Raw genomic sequence first — 13315 nt, 5'->3', positions numbered from 1 at the left:
GTAACATTATGCTATGACATCTTGCGGATATTCGACAAAATTATTACATTAAATATATAAAACACATATAAATATAATTGAATTATAATTTTCTTTTCACAAAACATAAACGACTTAATATATCCTATTTAGTTTTTTTATATAAATAGTTGTTTTAATTTTTAAATAGTCTGTGTTATCATATTTTAACATGAACATTATTTCGTAAATTACGTTAACTTATTTTTAATTACAATGATAACGATAAAATAAATTTAATCTATTAGAAGCTGAATATTTAATTCAATTTTAATTAACTCAAAAATATAGTTATGTTGTCGCAATGATGTAAATAATCAATATTTATTGCTTAGATTTTTAAATATCGTTAATTAATTTTATATATTTTTTTTATATAAATTAGGCTTTTGTGATTTTTTTGTATCAATTCAAAGGCTCTCAATATTTTTTATTAAGATTAAAATAAAATATTGTTAGCACAAAATATGTTCGTACTCTTCAGTATATTGCTATTATTTTTTAACACAATCATTTACATTAAATCAAATTTAAAAAAATATTATATAAACATACTGTTTTTTATTTACTATTTCTTCAGTTATATATATGTGAATATATAACTATCTGGGGTACCTCAAAATAGTGAAAGATCGATCTCCGTTCATATTCATAGGCTTTTGTCATATCGCTTCATAGAGCTTAAGCGAGCTGAAGAGCGCTCAGTGCAGACCGTACGTGACAATGAACGGATTTAAATAGCCGTTAAGGACCTCTATAGTGCTATTAAATATCGTATCGACAGATTTTTGTGTTATGCTTTTTAGTGATACAAGTGCTATTGTGTATTTTGTGTCAATTTCACTCTGAATCCTGTTTTTGATTTGATTAAATATCAAAAATCTCAATATGTTTAAAAATTTATAAAAATTGTCAAATGCAATATAAAACTTATTATTAATAAAAAGTTCATTTTAATTGGTCGTTGGAGCATTTGAGATGGGTGAATACAAAATCTCTCCAATGTGGCCTTGTGTATAAAAGCAGATACACAGGGCTTAATTGCTTACTTTCATTCATAGTACTAGTCCTACGATGTCATCATTAACTTCAATTAGAGCTTTCTTATTTGGTTTACTGCTTATCTGATGTCATGTGCAATTCTAGACGTTGTTAAGTTCCAAGTATTCTTGGCTATATGAAACACTTATTCGGCTGTCATATCCGTTCATAAGCGTATGTTTCGCAACAAAGAATTTTTTCCTATACATTTTTCTGATTATTGGCTGAAGTATTTTATATTTCTACGTTGAATAATGACTGGAAAAAGTTCTTCTTTGAATTTGGTTTCGGAGTATAAATTGAAAAGAGTAGAAGAAAGTCTGACACCTCTCTGTATTGACATATTTTCGGTTTGATTTCCTTCAATAATTATTATATGCTGACTGATTCTAATACAATTTTAAAATAAAATTTTTCAGTTTAAGAATGTTTAAAAATTTTTATATCGCACATATGCGATCATTTTAATATTAAAAGGAGAACGGGTCTTTTAATGTTAGATATAGAAAAAGCTTTCAAGAATATATGGCATGACGGTTTGATTCATAAACTATACAATTTTTTTTCTATCTGTACGCTTATTAAATTTAATAAACATATTTTGGAACTTTGCTATAAAGGGCTTGCCAGCATTGCGGTCCTTATTCTGATATTTAATAGAAAAAGCGCGCGCACTAAATATGCAAAATAAAATTTTAATCTATAAAAAAATAATTAGACCCATTTTAACATATGCCTATCCAGTGTGGAGTAGGACATACTATTTTTTTTAAATTAAAACTCATTTAAAACATAGCTATAAAAATATTATTTAATACGCCTTTTTTTATCAATCTTAAAAAAATTCACACTAGCCTTCAAATACCAACAATTTTCATACCAGAAAATATTATAAAACTATTTTGTGAACTCACAATAACCCACTAGTCTAACCATAAATTTAAATACAAGCATATATTGCTTTCGAGGCTAAAGACAAAATATCAATAATTCTAGTTCTTTAATGATATTTACTGAAATTATTACTTAATTTATTGTCTTTTTTTGGTTTCCTGTATTTTTATTTTTCTATCGCTTAAATTGTAAAAGGTTTTTTAATTTTTCCCTTAAATTATAATCGCAAACGTTTAGCTTTATATTTTTATTTTAATAAAATTGTAGCTAATAACTAATTGTTAACATGAATATAGTTATAAACCAGTATCCATCTTTAAAATTATTTATGGTTTTAAAAAAATCTTTTACCACAATCGTTGGACGATGTTTTGAGACAGGAATTGTAAAAAATATATTTAAATCTTTATATCTTATTTTTGCTTATATCTAAAATTATATTAGTATATCATGTATATAAAAACAAGTCCTACAAATTTTATTTAAAAAGTGCGATGTTAGAAGTTCACCTGGGCGATAGAAAAAGTCTCCGTCTCCATTTCCAACGTCACGTACTTTGAGAAGAAGAATTACATAATGAAAAAAATATATCCACAAAAAGGAGATCATCCCAACAACGTAATTAATCACGGGCCGCGCGCAAAGTTTTGCACTCGTCGTTTCGGATTCGGCCGGATTTTCGCATTTTAAGCGGCCGTATTCTTTCGTTTTCTTTTTTCTTCCCTTATAATCTCAAACAAATAGACCTTAAAACTTTTTCATTTACAAGAATTGTATTAAGCAAAGTGAATTATGGAACGAGTCAATATTAGCGCGGAGGTATTTCGGCGCCGAAAACGAAAACTGAGAGCAAATTAATGCGAGCGCCACCGGCACCGGCCCTGCATTTTTAACGGGGGCCATCTACCTTTTTTCCACGTTAAATAACGTATATACGTTATGTATTTTTTTTAGATTTTCCTGACTGCCTTGTCTGTTTTATTATGTATATATTTGAGGGGGTCGCTGCGTAGCGGGCGGATAAAAATATCGCAGCTCTTATTAAATATAAATTATATGACGGGCCGCACAAAGGCTTGACGTCGATTTCAGGATCAGAATGACAGATAATCATATTTCTATTCCTTTTGTCGGCATTACATTTTTTTTAATAATGCTCAGCGTTGATTTGCCGACTCGAACGTGACTACACATTTTTTTCATTTTCGAAAATAAACACTAATCTTTGTTTGTTACTTTTATTAAATTAAATAAAACACAAACTATGGGATCCTAAACAATTAATGATAAATAGCTGTCGTTTCTTACTACCATGAGGTACCAAAGCTGAAGAGTGTGCGATACCAGACACTCAAACATAATATAAAAAACTATTTAATTTTTTAAAATATATAATATTTTTTAATGAAACAAAAAATCACTTCATAAATTTTCATAAATTTTCTCTAAAAATATATTCGCCCCCCACCATTTAGTCATTTTTAAATTTTATTAGCATTGTCGAAGGCTTTCAAAGTATTCCAATAGAATTTTTCGTCTTAATTTTGATTTTTTTACTTCTACATCGTAGTCGGAAGGATCACGGTCAGGAGAATAAGGTGAATGCTATATAACATTCCAGATAAGTTCTTTGATTGTTAATAGAGAGGTGGTTCAAATAATATGCCCAATAAGAGCGTTTCATCGATTTATATAGACAAACTTTAAATTTCTCTCTTGCGGTTACTAAAAGTTATTATGATTTTTGCAACAAGCCAAAACTTAAAACCAAACAATTAACAGCTGCATATTTAAAACATATTTAAAATAAACGACTAAACGTAAGATTTGTTATGCATATACACCAGTGATTCCCAAACTTTTTTGGCCCACGACACAGTAAAAGAAATCAAGAATTTTCGCGACACACCTGTTTACACCAACGTATGAATTTCAGAGAAATGACGAAAAAATTTAATCAGAAATCAAATTTATTTTTCAAAATAACTCTTATTATCAATATAAATTAATTTTTAAAACACAAAAAAGATATTCTTCATCAATGAGTTGGATGTGCTTGCTTTCGTGAGCAAATCAATTCGAATCGTGGTTCAAAATTTGATAAGCATGTACGCATTTCATCATCGATTCTCAGTAGCCTTTCTCTTTTTTTGACAGAATTTCAGTCAATGCTGAAAATCCGAACTTGCATAGTCAAGACGAAGAAAATGGTAAAAAGATTTTAACTGCTCTTAAGCTTAACAAAGGATGTGATTTATGCGAGGAAAGCCAAAATTCATCTAACTTCAGTTCGTTAAATTTCGATTTCAAAAAAATATCGTTGCGCAAATCAATCAGCTGCTCCTCCTCATCAATTGTTAAATTGGTTGTTTAGTTGTTTGCGAATGGATTTATTATCCAGTCATATTCGTCGAGAGAGAGTGATGGAAAGTAATGCTGGAGAGCTTTTTGCAGTTCAGTGAGAGAAGCGAGAATTTGTGGGATTCGTTGACGGTTGGAAAGCAATCGAAATCCCGTTTCAAGATCTTGGCCTTCCACATTGATAGTTTTCTATCAAACGATTTCAGTTTTAATGTTGTTGTGATGATATTCTCGACTGATCCTTGCAGACTTGAATTGAGGGCGTTTAATTTGTCGAACAAATCCGAAATAAATTGAACTTTCAACCACCAAATCACGTCATGGATATCAAATTCAAATCCGTGTTCTGCAACCTCAAGAAACGAAATAACTTCAACTCTGAGATGCACAAGCCGTTTCAAAACTTTTTCTTTCGACAGCCATCGAACTTCCATATGGAAGAGTAGACATTTGTATTTGGAATTCATCGCATCGCATAGTTGACTGAAAATTCGGGGCTGAATTGGTCGAGACTTGATATAATTAACAACATGGACGACTTGATTCAAAACAATTTGAAGATCTTGAGGCAAGGACTTTGATACGAGCGCTTCTTTATGAATCATACAATGAACACCAATTATATTCGAATTTTTTTGACGTGCCAGAGTTACAAATCCTCTTCTTTTTCCCAACATTGATGGGTATCCATCGGTGCAGATACTCACGCAGTTATTCCAATTTAATTTGAACAGCTCTACGTTTTCATCCACTAACTCAAACATATCTTGTCCTCTCGTCGTACCTTTCAAGTCTTTGCAAAATAGAATTTCGTTGACAAATCTATTCTCTCTGATGTACCGAATAAAGGCGAGGACTTGAGCTATACCACTGATCAGTCAGTTGATTCATCCACTTGAAGAGACCAAAGTTTGTCAGATATTTCGAAATCATCTCGAATTTGGTTTTGCAAGTCTGCCGACAAGTCTTCGATTCTCCGCGATATTGTGTTATTAGAAAATGGAACAGATTTGACTTTAGCTGCAGCTTCAGCTCCAAGCATGGTTTCTACAACTATCGCCAGTGCTGGGGCGATGACTTTTTCGGCTGTTGTGTGAGCTTTTTTATGTTGTGCGAGCAAATGTGCAACTTTGTAACTGGCAATGAGTCCTTTTTCCGAAAGCTTGATGAACGATGTCAACTTTTTTGATTGCCTGGTTTTTTGAGCCTCTAGATTTTCAAAGTAACTTCGCGGTTTATGCTTGAACGAGTGATGATTAAATTCTAAATGTATCTTAAGTTTGCTTAGGACAAGAGACTCATTGGATAACTTTGCGTTGCAAATCAAACAAAACGTAATATCATCAGCTTCAGACTCTTGTCTTATAAAACCGAATTCAATGTAACTTTCCTGATACTTTTTTTAAATTTAAATATTTTTTGAAAATCTCGCGACACACTTTGGAATCTCTCATAGCTTGGGCACATAGTTTGGGAATCACTGGTATACACATAGGTTCATACAGTATATAACATACTGAATTTGAATAACAAAAAATGCATTGTTACAAACTGTAATGTTAAAAAGCTAAAAAAAATAGCATGTGTAGTTTGTAACAAGAGTGATTCTTGATTTATGTTCTTGCTCTATTATGTTGAACTTTACCTTCTCTAAGAGCTTTATAAAACAAGCTCCTTCTTCGTTTTCCGGCATTTTATCATCCGATTCAAAGTGAATTTTTCGGCCGCAATTGTTAAGGCACTCGCTTGCTAAAAATCCGCGACAGATCCGCTACAATTGTTCTCACATTTAGTCGTAATAATAGCTGCGGCTAAAACAAATGCTAATTTGTCAGTAGGCGCGGTGACTAATAGATATCCGGAGGTTTTCCATTGTCTCGGTTAAGTTATATGCGGAATAAAGCGATCAGCCTGTTCCTGGGCGTCTGCGCTGCGGTACCCCCGAAGAATAAATACATACTATATTTTACCTTATTTCCTCCCCGCCTTTGTCTGAGCGTTGTTTAAAGCTCGCTTTTGTTGTCTTTTAATCTTATTTCTCAGGTATATTTCCTCGTTGCTTCTCTATATGTTAGCGCGGTCGCTCCTTGGCCGCTTTCGGACCCTGGTGAATTGTACGTGCGCGAGAAAAAAAACACATTTCAACACACTTAATGTGGCCCACTAGCTCGACGATAAATATCGCTATGAAAACTACACTGCACCGAAAAAAAATCAGAAAATTTATATTTATTTATTGTAATTTTAATTAATTTTTTAATATTATATATAAAGAACCAGAATAGCAGAATAGCGAAGTCAGAAGCGTGAGTTCGATTTTCGCAGCAGAGTTAATCCTATATTTATAAAAATATGTTAATAAATAAAAATCAGTTCTATATGCATAAAAACACACAGTAACTCAAAAGTAAATTAGCTTACGATTAATAAAATATAAGTCAATAATTTATAAAGTCTCAGACATCGGCAGCTACTTTGTCATCCTACAGATAATTTTTTTTATTATTTAATGAATATATCTTTAGTTTCTGAATTTTTATTGTTGTTCTTTATTATTTAAAATATTTTTATACTTAGGGTATCTGGTTTGATACCATATTCTCCTTGCCTTTCGTTTTTCATTTACCAGATCTCTTATCTCCATTGTGCAGTTATTTCTTACTGCCTTATGGGTGATTTCTTTAGTATTTCAAGCTGCTTTTTGTATGTCCTTAAATAATAATTCAGTTTCTACTTCGAGTTAATGTTTTATTTTTAATTTTACATTAAACTTAATGTTTTTCAGTGCTAGTCGGAAGCTTTCTCTCCTTTTGTTGGCGATAGTTAGTCTAATTTCTGTCTTAATTATTTATTCTATTTGATAATAATGCTAAAGAAATTGCACTATACCTTATTTCAACAAAAAAAAAATCGCTATAAAATTAGGATCCTGGAATGGCTGGAAATAATGAATGGCACATTTTATACTCTAAAATGTGCCATTCATTATTTTTATTATTATTATTATTATTAATTTGAACTTTGAAAATGCGGGGAATTTTGTTAATAAAAAAGTATTTTTTATGGTTCTGTGGCGGTCATCCGTACATGTTCAGTACAAAATCGAAATGTTTTGAGGCATCTATCATACATTACGAAAGGTTTAGGGTTTAATATCCGTGATGTCTATCGTCGTTTCTACAGTAAATTTTATAAGAAAAGCTGGACTTAATCATACAGTTTAAAATTTTTCTTAAACATATTGAATCTGAGTATGGCGATTTATTGTACCATATTGAAGTGCGATGGTTGAGCCGCGAAAAAGTTTATTTTGAGTTATGAAACGAAATTGATATATTTTTGATTGAAAAATCAAGATCAGTTCCAAAACTTTCAGATCCCATATGGTTGTGGGATCTAGCATTTTTGACTGACAACTGAACATTTTAACTCTCTTAAAGTAAACTTACAAGGAAAAGGAACACTTGTACATTAACTCTTTTTCCATATTAAATCATTACAAAAAAAAATATTTCTCTTCAAGAAACAGTTGCAACATAATAATTTTGCATATGTTGTCTTTTGCAGAAAATCAAGCAAAAAAATTTACATCTTCAGATTAAAGTTGCATTGAAAAAAATGTATTGTTAGAAAACTAGCGGCTTTAAGATTTTTATAAATATGAAAAAATGTTCATTTTATTCCATAATTTATTTAAAGTAGATCCAAATAAGGTTGATGTAAATATGCAATTAGAATTGATAGATTTGCAATTTAACAATACTCTGAATTATTTGTTTCAAAATAAATATTTAGTTCAGTTTTATTCTTTGTTACCAGGAAATAATTAAAGCAATATTAAAATTTCCCATACATAGGTCACTCCCTTTTTGATATTTATACAATATGATTAATATGAATTCGGCAAAATTAATGTTTTAACCCTTTGTAGTCACATTTATTATCAGATGATTTTATTTATCTTACACTCTGCGCTAAAAATTTATATTGATTTTATTTTTATTGTTTATTTAAAGAGTGGGAATAATAAAGATAGATTCAGCCGATTGTTTCGTGTGAAAGGACCTTTTAAGATTTTTTCTTAGAAGCCATAAAATGTAGGTAAAAACGAATGTTAGTTTTGTCAATGTTTATAACATTTTTTATTTATATTAATTATAAAAAAAAAATATTTATAATCATAATTATTTTAACTCTTTATACTTATAAATCAGCACACGTATACACATATACTATACACAATAATTGATTAAAATACTAAATTAACCCAACATCGTGGCTCATTTCTGACCATAGGTATGGAAATTTTCGATGTAGAAACATTTAACATATATAAATTTTCTTTCAGTTTATTTAACTGATATATATTACTATATAATATTCGTACTCAGTTGCCATTCGCGATAAAGCGTAGTCGTCTAAAATAAATGAAAAAAAGGTCTGACAGGACATATACCTGCCCTATAAATGTACGCATTTATTGCAAGTCGATTTGATAATTATTTGTCAATTTAATAAAACATTACAGAACAAATCTAATGATAAATTAAAAATACGTATGGGGATGAGGAGCCATACTTTCGTATGTATGTAATACTTAATAAATAATAATATTTTCATTGACTAATCGTTTTATTCGTCATTATGTTTTGGCACATAAAATACTAATTTTACCACTTATATCTCGTGAATTTTAGTTCTTTGTAAATATCTCACAAGTTACCTTTATTTTGTATACCTAATTCCTAAAATATTCATTACTTGATTTTCTCCAAGTATTTTTGCGCTCTTCTGACGTACTCACTTTTGACAATCGCTCATATATGACTGTCTGCGCATTTAACGTACGCTATTTTGTTAAGCGCTCTTATGACGCAGCGCTCATTTGACGCACGCTCTTTTGACCGGCTTCCAAAATAACTATGCAGCGTGTCACAATATGTCTTAGGCCAAAATAAAGGCCTCGTCTTAGTCCCGAAAAATCTGCATTTGTTAAAGTGTCGAAGTCCAGAATGAAATATGGTATTTGGACGATCGTATATAAACCAAAATATTGCTGTTCTTTATCATTACTGTCAAGACTTTTTGAGAGTTTAATCGTAAGTTAAAAGCCAGGAAAAGCAGCCATTTTTATATAATATTTTAACTATTAATATATAAAAATAAACATGTGATTCTCAGAAAAGATTTTTAAGGATTTAAGAGGGAAGCAATTGAACGTAGTACTCTGCTGCAAAAATCGTGTTTAACAATTATTATAAAGTACAAATCAATGCAATTGTGGAAGATGTTGAATCACACGGGGCCAGATTAATTTTTGATCGGTTGTGATTGATGACATAAAAGAGGTATACTTGGTAAAGGCAAATACCATCACTTAATCACGGTTTAATAATAAATTTAATCGTAGAAAAGTATCCTTGATTTAAAACTCATACATTGGATCTGGAGAATAGAAAAATCAGAAACAATGAAGCCTGACCCGAGTGTTTGGAAAGCAACTTTTGGTTTGGAGCCCTCGTGAAAAACGTCGTTTTGTGTGCATCCGATGGGGTAAACAGAGTTCGCGTGAGACCCTCAAAGGTGCCGCATCCAATTAAAATCGCAAGTGCTCTGTGTTGCACTCGAGCTTAAAGCTCGCGTGCGCTCTCTCTACTCCTAACAACCGAAAACGAGACACTAAATATACTATTACTGGTACGTGTACACATATTTGAGCCCGAGGCGCCACTCCATATGCACCCACTGTCTCTGCTATTTTTTTGCTAAATTATTCAACTGCCATTGTTACACCTGGAATTAACTTCGGATCTGAGCCCTAGGAGCTTTTATCACCTGCTGAGCGGGCGGTGCATCGACCTGCCGGGCAGCAACGGATACATAACAAAGGATTTTTTATATTGTATACACATATACAAATGTATATAATAATTCAATCTATGTATGCGAGCTTTCATATCGTCACACACTCGTTGGCATACGCTTAAATATATAACTTGAATACTGAAAGCATAACTGGCACGAATTCGCAGCGATGCGTGTGTGGGTGTTTTGTCGTGATGTATGAACCTAGAGTTGTTTCTCCACAGTTTAAACTTTCTCGCAGACGTTCCAGCATTTCAGGATAACAACACCCTAGACGCAGAAAAAACTCAACATGACTTTATTGTTCGACCTACTTCACCTTTTATTAGCGTTGCGTAATTCGAATAATGCCTATGAAATTGCGAAGTATTCAGAAGCTCAAATTGAGTGACCATTATTAGTATAATAAACACTATTTTTTATTTTGTTGTTATAATCTCTATAAATCAGTATAATTGTCTATTGAGCTATCGGTCTCCTATCTTGGCCTAAGGATCAGTCTATTTTTATTCTATAAATCATATTTGCTGTTCAACATTTATATTTTATATCTGTATTTTTTAATACTTTTTAATATAGGTTAGTATTAATTTGTATACAAAGATATTTTTCTTCTGGTCTCATGTCCAATTTGAGACGTTGACATACGCCAGCGTATCCCAACCTTTTTTGGCTCGCGTACCACTTGGTAGTAAGTCATGCTTAATTGTACCACTTCTTAAAAATAATTGTATTTCGAGAAATTTGTTATTCTATTTGCATTATAAATTTTATAGGGTGCCTATTTCCCAGAACTCAATTTATTTAAGTTTAAAAAAAATACCAAAGGTTTTATTTTTTCTGATAACAATGAGACATTTAAACTTTACATATCAAATGTTTTTTTTTAAATAAAATGTGCCGAAGCTCATTTCTTGTCGTAATTCAAAACCAGGACATTTAAAGAAGTATTTTTTTATTTTTTTAAATTATTTGCATAAAAAAAAGAAATGCGCAGCAGATAATTTTTTTCCAAAAATTACCAATATTAATAGAAAATATATGTATATAAAATTAATTGAACACGGTAAATGTAAAAAATCTTCTAATAAAAACGAAACAATTTACACTTTCATTTTTACAAATTCACAGTAGCGCCGCAGGCGAAATTTTTGTTTTAAATATAATAATGTTAATGAAATTGTATTTAAAAATAGTTTTATTACCGAAATTTTCTATTTATAATCGAAAATAATAGTTATGAAAGTGTTGCTTAAGATTATAATACATTGTTAACAAGTTATAAGTTTAATTTTTAAACAAATTTTATGAAAATATAAGCACAATAATATAAGCAAAATAATTTTAATGAGATCCTTGTGCTTGTTCCGAAAAACATAATTTTTTGAAATTTGGTTCAAAAGATGTGAGATATACCCTTAAATCTACACCTGCGTCCAATTTGTTACGATATTTATTAAAAAAAAAAACATATGAAGAAAAAGCTCTTTCTACTAATTCTGTACTAATGAGCTTTTTCAGAAAGTTCTTCATATTCTTTATCGATGTTTAACAAAAAATTAATTAAAATGTTTCGTTCGAATTTTACTTGTATAGTTTTGTCACTTAATAAGTCTATTAAACTTTCTTTATCTTTTATTGATAACGATGAAGCTTTTTCTAAATTTTCTGCATAGAAGGGGGCTGAAATCCAATTATTAACTTTGTTTTCTGGTTTTGGAAAATACTCAATGAAAGATAATTTTAATCCTGTTAAATAAACTATTATATGTTCTCGTAAATCTTGAGACAAGCTAACCTTATTTTCAACCAAAAAAATATGTAGAGTTTCAAATACTTCCGGTTGATTGTTTTCGATACACTGTTTCCAAAAATCTAATTTTTTAATCATACTTTCAATTTTATCAATAACATTAAAGATCGTCATCGAGCTTTTCTGAAAAATTACATTTAGGAAAAATACAATAGTTTAAATGATTTTTTTTTTACTTTTTATGTCCGCCATTACTGATTATTTTTCGCGTACCACCGGTGGTACGCGTACCACAGGTTGGGAACCGCTTACATACGCCAATAAAGCTACACTTCAATAAGTCCATCTCTTGCATCAGTATAATAGCACTTAAGAATTTAATTCTGGTCTGAATTGCTCGTTTGTGAGACTAGCTTTAAATTTTAAAAACTGGCTTTTAGAAATTTCGATGCGAATTTTAATCTGTTCATCGGGCTCTATTTTGCCTAATTTACCTAACTACCCAGGTATTTAAAATGCTCCACCCTCTCAATTCCATCTCCGTTTAATGTTGAGCTTACAGGCCCACGGGGAGCTTGTTTATAAACATAAATTTTATTTTATCGATGTTTATTCGTTGGCCCATTTTAAAATATTCTTTACTTATATTATCCAGGGATCTCTGAAAGTCGTTAACGGTCTTAGAAAATATTGTCGTGTCATCAGCATAGCAAATGTTGTTAATTGCTTCTTTGAATAAGGCTTTGAAGGATATATTGAAAAGCGTAGGAGAAAAACACATTCCTGTCTGTCTGACTGATCTTTCGTTTGATTGATTCTAAAACAGATTTTTAGAAGTCTTACATATCTGTCATCAAGCCTGATAGAACTTGGGTTATCTATAAAATAATCGTGTTTTACGCCATCGAATAACAGATATTTCTGAAGTAGCGTCTACATGCAGAAAAACGCTTCTTAAATACAAACTGTTCCCTGCTAAGCCTATTCACAATATTGGTGAATTTTTCATTGCATAATTTTTAACAGATTTTTTATTAATCTGATAAACCTTAAGCCATTGCACATGAACAAATTTTTTGTGAGGAAATAAACATCGCCCGTTACCTGGTGTAAAGTATTTTTCCAGAGAAGTCTAATATATTAAAATTAAAATTATTTAATAATATTTTTAAATAGCTTATTAGTTCTTTGTATATATAATTAAACTTATATTTTTTTAAAGATAAAGTATTACATTATATTTTTCTAGATAAAGTATTACTCGACGATAAAATATTGGACGGTTCACAAAATATTGCTGACAGTTTTGCGCAATATTTTCGTTCTGTTTTCGAGGAATCTTTTTTGCCTTCTGCTCAGTCACTTCCTTCTTCATGTTCTTGG

Source organism: Plectrocnemia conspersa, unplaced genomic scaffold, assembly GCF_051122295.1.
Source record: "Plectrocnemia conspersa isolate PC_06_02 unplaced genomic scaffold, ASM5112229v1 ptg000007l, whole genome shotgun sequence".
In the NCBI taxonomy this organism is placed as follows: domain Eukaryota; kingdom Metazoa; phylum Arthropoda; class Insecta; order Trichoptera; family Polycentropodidae; genus Plectrocnemia; species Plectrocnemia conspersa.
The sequence above is the reverse complement of the archived record's forward strand: the minus strand, read 5'-3'. Positions refer to the sequence as shown.